Genomic DNA, 11,449 nt, shown 5'->3' on the forward strand with positions numbered 1-11,449 from the left:
GGTTGACATTTGTGATCTCTTAGAGTCTCCATGATGCTTGCCCAGGCCCTTCTGGCTTTCATAGTTTCTGATGAGAAGTCTGGTGTGATTCTGATAGGTCTACCTTCATATGTTACTTGGCCTTTTTCCCTTGCTGCTTTTAATATCTTTTCTTTGTTCTGTAGATTTAGTGTTTTGACTATGATGTGACGTGATGTGTTTCTTTTCTGGTCTAGTCTATTTGGTGTTCTGTAGGCCTCTTGTATATTTATGGACATCTCTTTCTTTAAGTTGGGAAAATTTTCTTCTATGATTGGTCGTTTTCTTGTATGTCTAGTGAATTGAAGTGTCCATTGGTTTGTGGGGTTGCTGGTGAAGTCATTATGTCCTGATTTTTGTTGGGTGTGTTCTTACATCTGCCTCTAGCTATCTTGTTATTTATAACCCTCACTGTTTGTTCCTTGAGTTTGTAGTTCGGGGTATGATCGTCTCCTTCTGATTTCTGGACTTTTTTTCAGGAAGATGAGAGAGGTTCAATGGTTTGGGTGTGTGCGTTGTGGTTTCAGTTTTGCCTAAGTAAGGAATGTGATGCTGGCGCTATTTGCATGCGCTTTTAGAGGGTGCAGTGTACATGCCCGGACTCTCTGACTATTGCAGTGCCCTGCAGGCCACTATTATGCAGCTCTGTCTGAGATCCAGGGATTGTTTGCCTGGATTACACTGGTGGACCACAAGGCAGAGGCTTCAACGTTGGGGTCGCTAGCCTAAGAATCCTTATGATGCCCACGCTAGGGGTGTGGGTGGCAGGGATCTTGTCTGGTTGCTTCTGTGGAGAGGCCCTGGGTCTGGGGCAATCTCTCCCTAGAAGGCTGACTCACTCTCTTGCAGGACCAGTTGGAATGCACATGGGTTTCCCTTGCTCTCTACTCTCTGATTTGGTCCTGCTGCGGAAGTGCATGGGTAGGCTAACCGTCAGCTCTGTGGCACTGTGGCTGCAGGACTCGGTGTCCACCTTTCCTGTGTGCTGCCTCTTTGTCCTTTCCCTCTGCCAGGAGGGGTTATGTTGACTGGTCCCGGGGTAGCGCTGGAAGGAGTTGGGTTGAGTGTTCTTAATCCCAGATCCCGGGCCCAGATCTTCTCTGCCAGAAGCAGCCTTATGGTAGAACCTGTGTTTGCTCTCCCCTTCAGCTAAGCTGCACACTAGCCACCGCCATCTTGGAAGTATCCTTTAATGTTATTTTTGTTTTAATGTAATGGAGATAAAATCTCCTAGGTATTATAGAATGACAAAGCATTTATTTTTCTACACGAGTATTGTGTATGTAAAAACACCTGATATTTTAGATGGGTCCCTTGTTGAGAGAACCCTCAGAATGGCATTGAGTATGGTGGGTTATATGTTTCCATGTACATATGAGAATTTTGAAATGCAAGTATGTTATTAGTGACAGAATAGGTAATTTAAAGACACAGAAAGGAAACATCATAAATGACTAGTTTATTCTAAAGAATTTGCCTCATGGCCTTGTCAGTAAACCATCACAAACATGTGCCATGATTATGTAGAGTCAACAGACAAATTTTCAGACAGAGCATACAAGCAGACCAAAGAATTTTTCAAAACTGTTTTGTGATTGTTGTTTTTGAGACAGGGTGTCTCTTTGTAGCACTTGCTATGCTATAACTTACTATGTACACCAGGCTGGCAGTGAACTCAGAGTTCTTTTTACCTTTGCCTCTTGTCAGCTGGATAAATGGCACACACTATCACACCTGGCAGCAGTCTCAAGTTTAAAATCAGAAATATGCTTTGTTGTTTGTTCCTTCAAAGACAGAAGGGAGACTGATTTAGCTCCAGCTAACCTATAAAAGTAAGATTAATAGACACAAGAAGCAGAGAGAGGGTGCAAGAGGATGCCTGAAAGCAGGAGATGATGCTGAAGAACTAGTCCAAGTTCTTCACTTTTATTTGAGGATAATGAAGGCTTTAAGTACAATTAAGTACTTATTAAGTACAAATTAAGCCCTCCTTAATTTAGGTTTCAGGTAGGGTTTCACTTATCTGTGGTCAACAATGAACATAAAATAATAAATGATAATTTTCAGAAAAAAAAAACATTGTGACTGGTCAATTTCAATATAGCATGACATTGCATAACATAACAAATATAATACAACATAATATAATATTTTGTTTATAAGACCCAGTTATTCATTATGTACCTGACTTGGTTGCAGGTCAGCTGTAGGACACTGCTTGTGTTGAAGCAGTTATAACGTAGTTAAATGTTATGTCTCAATCATATATAATGCTTGTCCTTTCCTCCCACTGACATTATACCATTTCACATCATCATGTGAAGGCAGACTATAATATAACAATGTATTATTAAAGGAAAGAAATGTAGTAGTCTTCTATTATAGGACTGTGAGGACTGTGTGTTGTGAGGGAGGCATATATGTTATAGAAATTGCACGTGTAAGGTTGCCTAATTAAAAACATAGTAAGACCTACTTAGGTACATTTATAAGTCTAGAGTTCCTACTGAGATATGACTAAAGACAAAAGTTGAGGGCCATTAGTGTTTCAAGAAAATAGGTGTAAAAGAAGATTAGAACAGAACATGACTAACTTAATTCTCAAAAGAGAACATTCCAAAGCAGTAGCATAAGGTTTTGGAGGAAAGCCAAATACAAGTTGTATTGTGGACAATGAGTGAAGAAAATGTAAATGAGCAGAGAGAATTCTTCCTAGACTGATTACATAAGACTGATAAAAATTAAAAGGGGGGGGCAAGCATTTGTATCTTCAAGGAATGGCATTCAAGTTGCAAATAAACTCATAGCCCTTATGACTACCTATATGAGACTGATACTAGGCCAAGCTCACCACTATTCCATTATAGTGCCAGGTGTTCACGATCTGAGACTCCACCACTCTCTGAGAATTTGGGGTCAGGTAAGTATTGTTGGAGAGAGGGGTGACTAAGTTGGCACATTCCTTCACTGACTTTCCCAGTTACAATGGAACAAATGACTGAAAATGGTAGAAATTCACAAAATGAAAACTAGCCTATTTCATTTCAAATTGACAAGTCCCGTCTTAAGAATGATGGAACAGGGTTGTGTGAGGGTTCACTAAACTACTTAGATACATTGAAAATTTTTTTTCTGAAAATTATCATTTTATTCCTGTTAAAATATAAGATCTTAAACTCGCCCTATGTGGGGTAGATGTTAAATACCTGTGCTGCCCAAAACAGGCTTATCCCCCAATACTAGAAAGATTTAGCAGGAGTTGTACTGGATGCTTGTTCTCAATTATAATAGGTGACATGGCTGCAAGAAAAATTGCAATTATGGAAATCATAAAAGGTCTAAAGGTGTTAATATCATGAAAGAGCAATTGTTAAGTGAAGGTCAATATGCTAATTCACAAGTTCATGTGAAATTTTATGTTTCTATTATTATACAATATATTTTCATAGCTTTGAGAGCCTGTGATAAGGTGCAGGAACAAGGAGAAACAAGGTAGAGGAACAAGGAAAAAAAGTTCATGCCATTCACAAAGATTATGCAAAGCCCCATAGACACTTTCACTGATTTGTTACATAGATTAACATCTTCTATAGACAGAGAAATTATAGATCCAGATGCCACATGGGTATTTTTTTCATGGAAAATTTTGAAAATAACTTGTATTTCTTGGTGAATAGTAGGCACAAAAACAGATGTGCTCATTCACAGAACATTTTGAGTTGTGTTGTTACTATTGACAACAGATTCTGAACTGGATTCCACTGAACTGAATCAAACTAACTCAGGTGAATTAAGACAGATCAAAGCCAAACGTCATTCTCTTCTTCTCAGAAATGATATTACAATCCAAACTTTAAATAAAAAGAAATAAGTGAAGGGTGAATTTTTAAGGTTTCTGAAGGGTCTCTGAGCTTTATAATGTAAAGTCCTGGACTATAGATTTTCTTAACCTCATGCTATACTGGCCAACAGAGACATGTTCAACTTACTGCTATTTTCTATAAATAAGCCATCATTTTGAAATATTACTCAGTTAAAGAATAAAGATGATGATCAGAAAGTATTTAAATATATACATACAATATAAACAGTGACACAGCTCATAAAACAGTAAGTCATCACATAAGTTTGAGAATGTTTTTCTAAAAACAAAGATAATTGACAAAGAGTATATGCAATCACTGTCTTTTGCATTAAAATTTATTATTTCATTTTTTCATTGAGCATATTTGTTGTACATGGTAGTATATTACAAATGTACATTTTCAGAAAAGCATCTAACATTGATTGAATGTATTCCCACTATAAACTTACTACGCTCTTCTTTCTTATCTCTTGTAAGTCTCATTAGTCCTTTTATTCATGCAGTTTTGCTTCTATTCTCATGTCAAATATGCAAGTAGCCACATGGGTATTAATTGAAACTTTAGCTTTCCAAAACGGAAATACAGAATGTAAAAAGAGTTCTTAGAATTCTAAAAGCTCCATGAACACCCACAAATGAATGGATTAGAACTATAGCTGATATTGACCCTAATGACTACATTATTGGACAAGGAATAGCTAATAATCTTAGATATCATAATATCTGTTTTAGCTTGGGAGACAAAGTCCTTTGAAAAGGGATTATAGGCAAGGCATTCCAGGGAATTCTCTATAAGACTTCAGCCTTCCAGGATTTGAGGAAGGTGTGGTAAGTGTAGAAAATGGACTAATGAATGCAGATTAGCAAAAGACTAGCAAAGTAATCTCTTACTGACTGGAAACTCCCTGTGAGCTAACCCCTAACCCTTTATATATGGGAAACCGCCTAAGGTAATTTACTCATACAAGCAACAGGAGCCATGTATTTTCTATCAGCATTTCACAGGACAATTAGGGAAAACTAAACTAGGTATTAGAGATCTAATGCATGGTACAGAAGGACACACTAAACTAGACTTATCCAGAAGTAAAAATAAAACACTAGCACCAAAAATTCAATTCTATAAAATAGCCACTGGAGTTCATAGACATCTGTGGGCCTCCTTTTCCCTGGGGGGCTGTTGGCCACCAAACCACAAGGGCAAAGGAGCAGAGTTGGAGCACAGGTCTCAGAAGACTGTGAGCAAGATGGAAATGACTTCTAGGATCCACTTCAACAAGACTGCTCAGCTTTATTCTGGGTAAACACAGGCTATATAGTCCTTGGAAAGTAAATGGGTTGGTTCTGAGGAAAGGTTACATAACTTGTTACAGCTAGGAATGCCAGGGATGTTTTGATTTGCATTCGGCAGCATGTTCCTATCATATAAATGGGAACACAGTACCTCATTATTCTATAGGCACAGGGAGGGGCGAGCTAGCAGGGAACTGTGCCAAAAGCCATATAACGGACGTGATTAGAGGCATCTATACCTACAAACACTCACCAGATGAAGTTAGCTGAGATTAGGAGTCCCTACTGGGAATAGGAAATCCTCTATGCAGAGCTCAGAAAGGCTGTCTGGACTGGGAGGACAGCAACTTCAAATTGCAGGGTCCTCTAAAAGACCTTTGCCTCCACAAACACCAATGGTTTTAGAAAGAAGTCACCTAACATCTCAAGGATTCATTATGCATCTAGGAATTATAAATGAAGATTTCAAGGGAGAAACTAAGATTATAGTTTACATAAAGAAAAATATACACTTTTAAACAGGAGATAAAATTGCTCAGCATTTACTGTTTTCATATGTCAAAGGCAAAGCAACCTCAACTGAAAAAAAAAGAAAAAAAAAAAACAGGAGGATGTGGAAGTACTGGAAAACAGGCTTTTGATAAACTGTTTTCAGTGACCAGAGTTGAAAATTAAAATTAAATGATATTGAAATCGAAAGTTTGGTAGACACTGGAGCTGATATAACTATAATCTCTAGCATATCTTAGAGTCCACATTGGCATCTTCAGAAGGTATCTATAAAGTTTGTAAAGATTGGACCATTATCCCAAGTAAAACAAAGTGTAAAGAAAATTAAATGTGTGGGGCCAGAAGGTCAAATAGTAAGATTAAGGTCTTATGGAGCAGATATAGCCATAAACCTATCAGGGAAAAATTTACTAAAACAATAGAGAGCTCTGATTAATAGTCCTTCAATTTAAGACAATGGATACCTATTTTAACTGACATTGTATATTGACATAGTGTGTAATATGGCTTAATTATTTTTTCTGTTTATAAATGGTTAAGAAGCCCAGCTAGTGGACATGGAGCCAAACATGGAATGTGAGCACTTAAGTATCTAGTTTAAAGTTAAGAAATGCTACCTCTTCATATATGGGGATTCATAAAAGTTTAAGTGTACCTAGATAAACAGAAAGGGGAAATAAGATTAGCTGAAAGACCCTGGATTGTAGAAAAGAAACCTACTGAATTAGATCAACCTGTATACTTTAAAGATATTTTAACATCAGAATGAAAATCAGGGAATGCTTTACATTGGGAAAGAAGTTTTGCCTATATTTATATCCACAGGTAGGAAATGCAAACAAATGAAATTTGACACATGGATGTATTTCATTTTGGAAACTAAAAATTATACATTATACTATTGATACATATTTGGATTTTCACTGAATATGGGTTTTTGCTTTGAGTTCTGAAAAGGCTGATTCTCTAATTGTACTTTTACTTGAAGTAATGGCTATCATGGGGAAAATCTTACAACTTCTGACTGATAATACCCCCACATATATTTCCATTAAAATGAAACAGTGTTTTGTATATTATAAGAAAAAAAACATACTATATGCATGCTATACAATTCAACAGGTCAAGCAGTTATGGAAAGATTAAATTGCATCCTAAAGAAGATGATTAATAAACAGAAAGGGGGAAGAAGAACTCCCAGAAATAGACTGAATAATGTTTTATTATCTTTAATTTTTTGAATGCCAATGAGTCAAGAACAACAGCTGCTAAAAGCTAATGGATTGTAGAAAGAAAAGAAGAAAAAAGAAAAAGAAAAACTACTGAATCAGATCAACTTGTATACTTTAAAGATGTTTTAACATCAGAATGAAAATAAGCGAATGTATTACACTGGGAAAGAGGTTTTGCCTATATTTCTACAGGTGATAAAAGACTATGAGTTCTATCAAAATTGATAAAGATCTAATCTAAGTCTGAACGATAAGCATGACTCCAGGAAGAAAGAGATGCAGAAAGGCAACAGTGCACACAATGCAGAAAACTGATCTCCCATGCATGGGGAGCAATCAACAAACTGGCTCAGAAAGGACAGATCATTTATCAGGCTGGCAGACTAGACAATGTTGATGTTGAAACGGACTGTTGCTGAAGGACAGATAATCAGGACTGTAGTTATGAAGGATCATCTTCAACATATCAATAAGGGAATTCAGACTGTTAAGTTTATGGAATTGATAATTGTTTCTGTTGTAATAGTTAAAACTGTGTACAATTTTCTAGCTTAAACAAAAAGGAAGAATATATAGAGGTATTTTATTCTAGCAACGTAGCTGCTCTGGCAAAAGAGCACATTCAAAACCATCTATATCTATGTGATCTATCTGTAATAAAGACATGCTCTGAATTACAGTAAGATCTACCTGGAATACAGACCCACCCTTAGTATACACTTTTAACCCAAAACAATGAAGGTAAGGTACTTTATAAAAGAAAGCTGCCTTGTTTGAAAGTGATGTCTCATTGAGGGACAGACAAAGTGACAAATCAGAGAAAGATCTGACAGAATAAGTCAGAGATGGGATACACCCAACTCACAAGAGAACAGGACAAGAAAGAGAGGCTATTTAATAGCAGTTCAGGGACAGAGAAGAGAGCTTTTACCAAGAATTTCTTACTGGGACAGTTTACATTGACAGGTTTCAGAAAGAACAAGCTAGACACAGGTAAAGACAGCAAGTCAGATGATTAGAAGGCTCCAGAAGATTTACGTATGTTGCTGGAATAAGTTTAAGGCCAGACAGAGCAATGTAGTGAGAAGCCAAGTAATGCCAGTTTGAATCAGTATTCTTGGAAATGACTTTGGGCCAGAACAGCTGAATTGGACTAGCCAATGAGAGTTCAGAAAGGAACAGAGGGCTTGGGAATGGATCTCATCTTATCCCATCATCTGAAGAAATAGAAATAACATTTACATTGGTGGGTTTCAATATTAGGAATGTTGTTTATACAAGATGTAAGTGAATATGTATAAAGAGTAAGACCATATTACTACTGCATGAATAAAGTTTTCAACATATTCATATTTTTCATAGCTAATTACATGAATAAATTAGTTTCTGCATAGCAGTTTTTTTACATTCTTATATAAAGCTATTTCTGCCTTTATGTTCTCAGCTACAGTATGGATGCCAATAAGTAAATAGCATTTCTAGAATTCTAAACCATTCTTTAACACATATGAACTTCATAGGCTGATCCAGATTTCTTTCAGATTACCTCTCCTTTGTTAAAAACAAAGTTATTATGTAGGTACTTATAGTTGACAAGTACACCTAAATTTAATACCTTGATTTAAGACTAAATAAGGAATGTAACAGGTAAAATACAATTATTAATTGGTATATTTTTTGCTCCTAAACAATTATAAACCTGTTGTTTTCATATAAGTATTAATTAAAATGATAAATATTGTTTAGTAAAATATTCTGTTAATATGCACTGTAAACATGTCTGACTGTGTTGATTCCTCTTCTATATGGTAGCATTTACTTCAAAAATGAATCATGTATTATTCATTTGCATTCACCAGTCATAAACATCTTAAGCATGTTCAAATCAAGTCATCACAAAAGTTAAAATCCAAAAGACCTCTGGAGACATGCAATGGATCAAGTCAAGATTAAGTCCTGAAGAACCTCAAAAAACATGTAAAGACCCAAAACCCTTTAGGCATCTTATGTGATACAAGCCACTGTGTGCTTTAGAGTAGTTAACAGATTACTCAACATGATAGTGCTAATTTATTAAATGACAGCTAATAAAAAGAAAATGTTATTGTATCAAACAAGATGGAAATGAAGATGAGTGAAGTATAATCACACCTGCAGTGTAGTATTGATTAATATTTTCTTTTTTTGTTTTATTTAAGTTTATTTACTTTACACCTCCCTCCTCTCTTTTCAGTCTCCCATTTTCTCCTTCCTTCTCCATTTTCCCCCAGAAAAGGGGATATCTTCCCATTTCAACCCTCCCCAGAACATCAAATCACATCAAGATTGAACATATCTTCATCCACTGAGGCCAGGAAGGCAGCCCTGACAGGCAGAACTGATCCAAAAGAAGGCAACAGAGTGCATGTTAGAAACAACTCCCCTTCTACTCACCAGGTGACCATCATGAAGACCACTATGTCCTTTAGCCACATATGTGCAGGGGACCTAGGTCCAGACCATGCATGTTTCTTAGTTGGGGTCTCAGTCTCTATAGGGCCCGAAGGGTCTAGGTTAGTTGTCTCTGTTGGTCTTCTTGTGGGGTTACTTCCCCTCTAGGTCCTTCCATCTTTCCCACAATACTTCCACAGGATCCCCAGGGGATTCTTATACATCATTAGTAGTTGCTTGGTTAGTGACTCCCTCTTGTCTCTGACCATATCTTACTTCCAGACAGGTTTAGAAGCAAAGCCTATGTTTTGGAATCTCACTGTAATGACAGTTTACACCAGGTATCTCTGTTAATCACCTGATAGTTATCATTTCCACAGTTTTTCACTCCAGTGTGCACATTATACTCCTCCCAGTAAAACTCTTCTGAAAATTAACTCACAAAAGATTTTCCAAAAATGAGAATCAAAGTCTTTAACAATAAGAAAACTAGAGTCCCTATCTCTTTCTAGTCTCAAAATTAAATCCAGATATGAACTGCATTTACAAAATGAATTCTCTAAGATGGAAGAGACCATTATAGTTTTCTCACTTTTTATATAAGAAAGGAATCTAATGTTTCATTCTCTATGGCAAGGTCTCTGTTCACTCTGATAGTTACATAACAGCAGTTTGACCTAGGTAAGCAGAGCAGTATAGAAGATTATATAAGTGAAATGTTGCAGGTTTTTCTGTCATTTCTCTTAAGTTATGTACAAAGCATTGGCTTTATTCCAGTTCCTTAAAAGGAGTATCATCGTTCTCAAATAGCAAAGATAAAAAGCAATAATATTCCTGTCTTTCTATCTCTCTGTCTCTCACAGACACACATACATACAGAGTATACTCAGGATTCATGAGCACATGCATTTGTGTTTGGAGGCACTTATCAGCTCCCAATTCAAAAACTTTGAAAGAGCATGAGAGGAAAGAAGTATAAATATGAAAACAGCTTAAAAATCAATTTCATCTCATGATTTTGGTTTATGCCTACATTTGAAATTTGAACTTGCTCTACTGTATTATTTGAGAAAAATTAAATAGCCATGTATAAAGAAAAAAAAACTAAGCAAAAAGTCTTCTATACTCAATCTTTGGCTAGTTCGGGAAAATCTGCCTCTAAATAATTGTCTGCCCAACAGAAAAAACAAATTCAGTGAAAAATGGAAACATTATACAAAGTCTCATATTGCTGCTCAAATTTGTCATCAGAATGTCAAACTGCAACATAAAACGTTCAGCCATATTATTAAGTTAGATGAGATTCATAAACGGTGGAAATAACATGAACACTGATTAAAATGAAAAGCCAATATCTTGACGTTATCAAGAAAGTACTCCAGGGTAACAAGGCATGTTACTTTCAAGAAATTAAATAGTATGAAACTGTTCAATATGATACTTAAAACTATTCAAAAGAAAATGGAAAAGATTAATCTCAGGGATATTGCTAACTTAAAACTATAGGTGGGTTTATAACCAGAGACAAATAATTCAGAAGAATTGATAAATCAGAATGTAGGCAAGAAGAAAACTTAGCTAACATCTCAAAAAAATAGAGATCCATATGACATGAGAAAATGTTCAGATGGATCACTAATTATCAAGGGAATTTCACTTCATTCTAATGACAGCCCGTTGTTCACACCTGTTTTCAACATAAACAATAAAACTAGTCTTCAAAATATTATCTTAGTAAGTAATCCATGATTGTATTCACTATGATATTTTATTTGAGATTTACTCCAAATTGAACCCATTTCATTAACACCTTGGTGGGAAGATACAATCACTTGAATGGATGCTTTAATTGCTACACAGACAGAATTTTTTTACAAAGTTGAAGCTTCAGTTTTCATCCAAGGTACACAGAAGAGGTTTAGGGACCAGAATAAAAGGTATTTTCAAACATTTAGTAAAGCATGATTGTTCTCCTTCCCTGACAAATTAATGTCATAGTATCCAGAATATCTGGCCTCTGATAAAGTTATTGTAAGAGCTTCTATTTCAAGAAAACACTATAATATCATGCTCTACTTACTATAATACTTTAAGGGGAAGT

This window comes from Psammomys obesus, unplaced genomic scaffold (assembly GCF_907164565.1).
Source record: "Psammomys obesus unplaced genomic scaffold, mPsaObe1.curated_primary_1811, whole genome shotgun sequence".
NCBI lineage: Eukaryota > Metazoa > Chordata > Mammalia > Rodentia > Muridae > Psammomys > Psammomys obesus.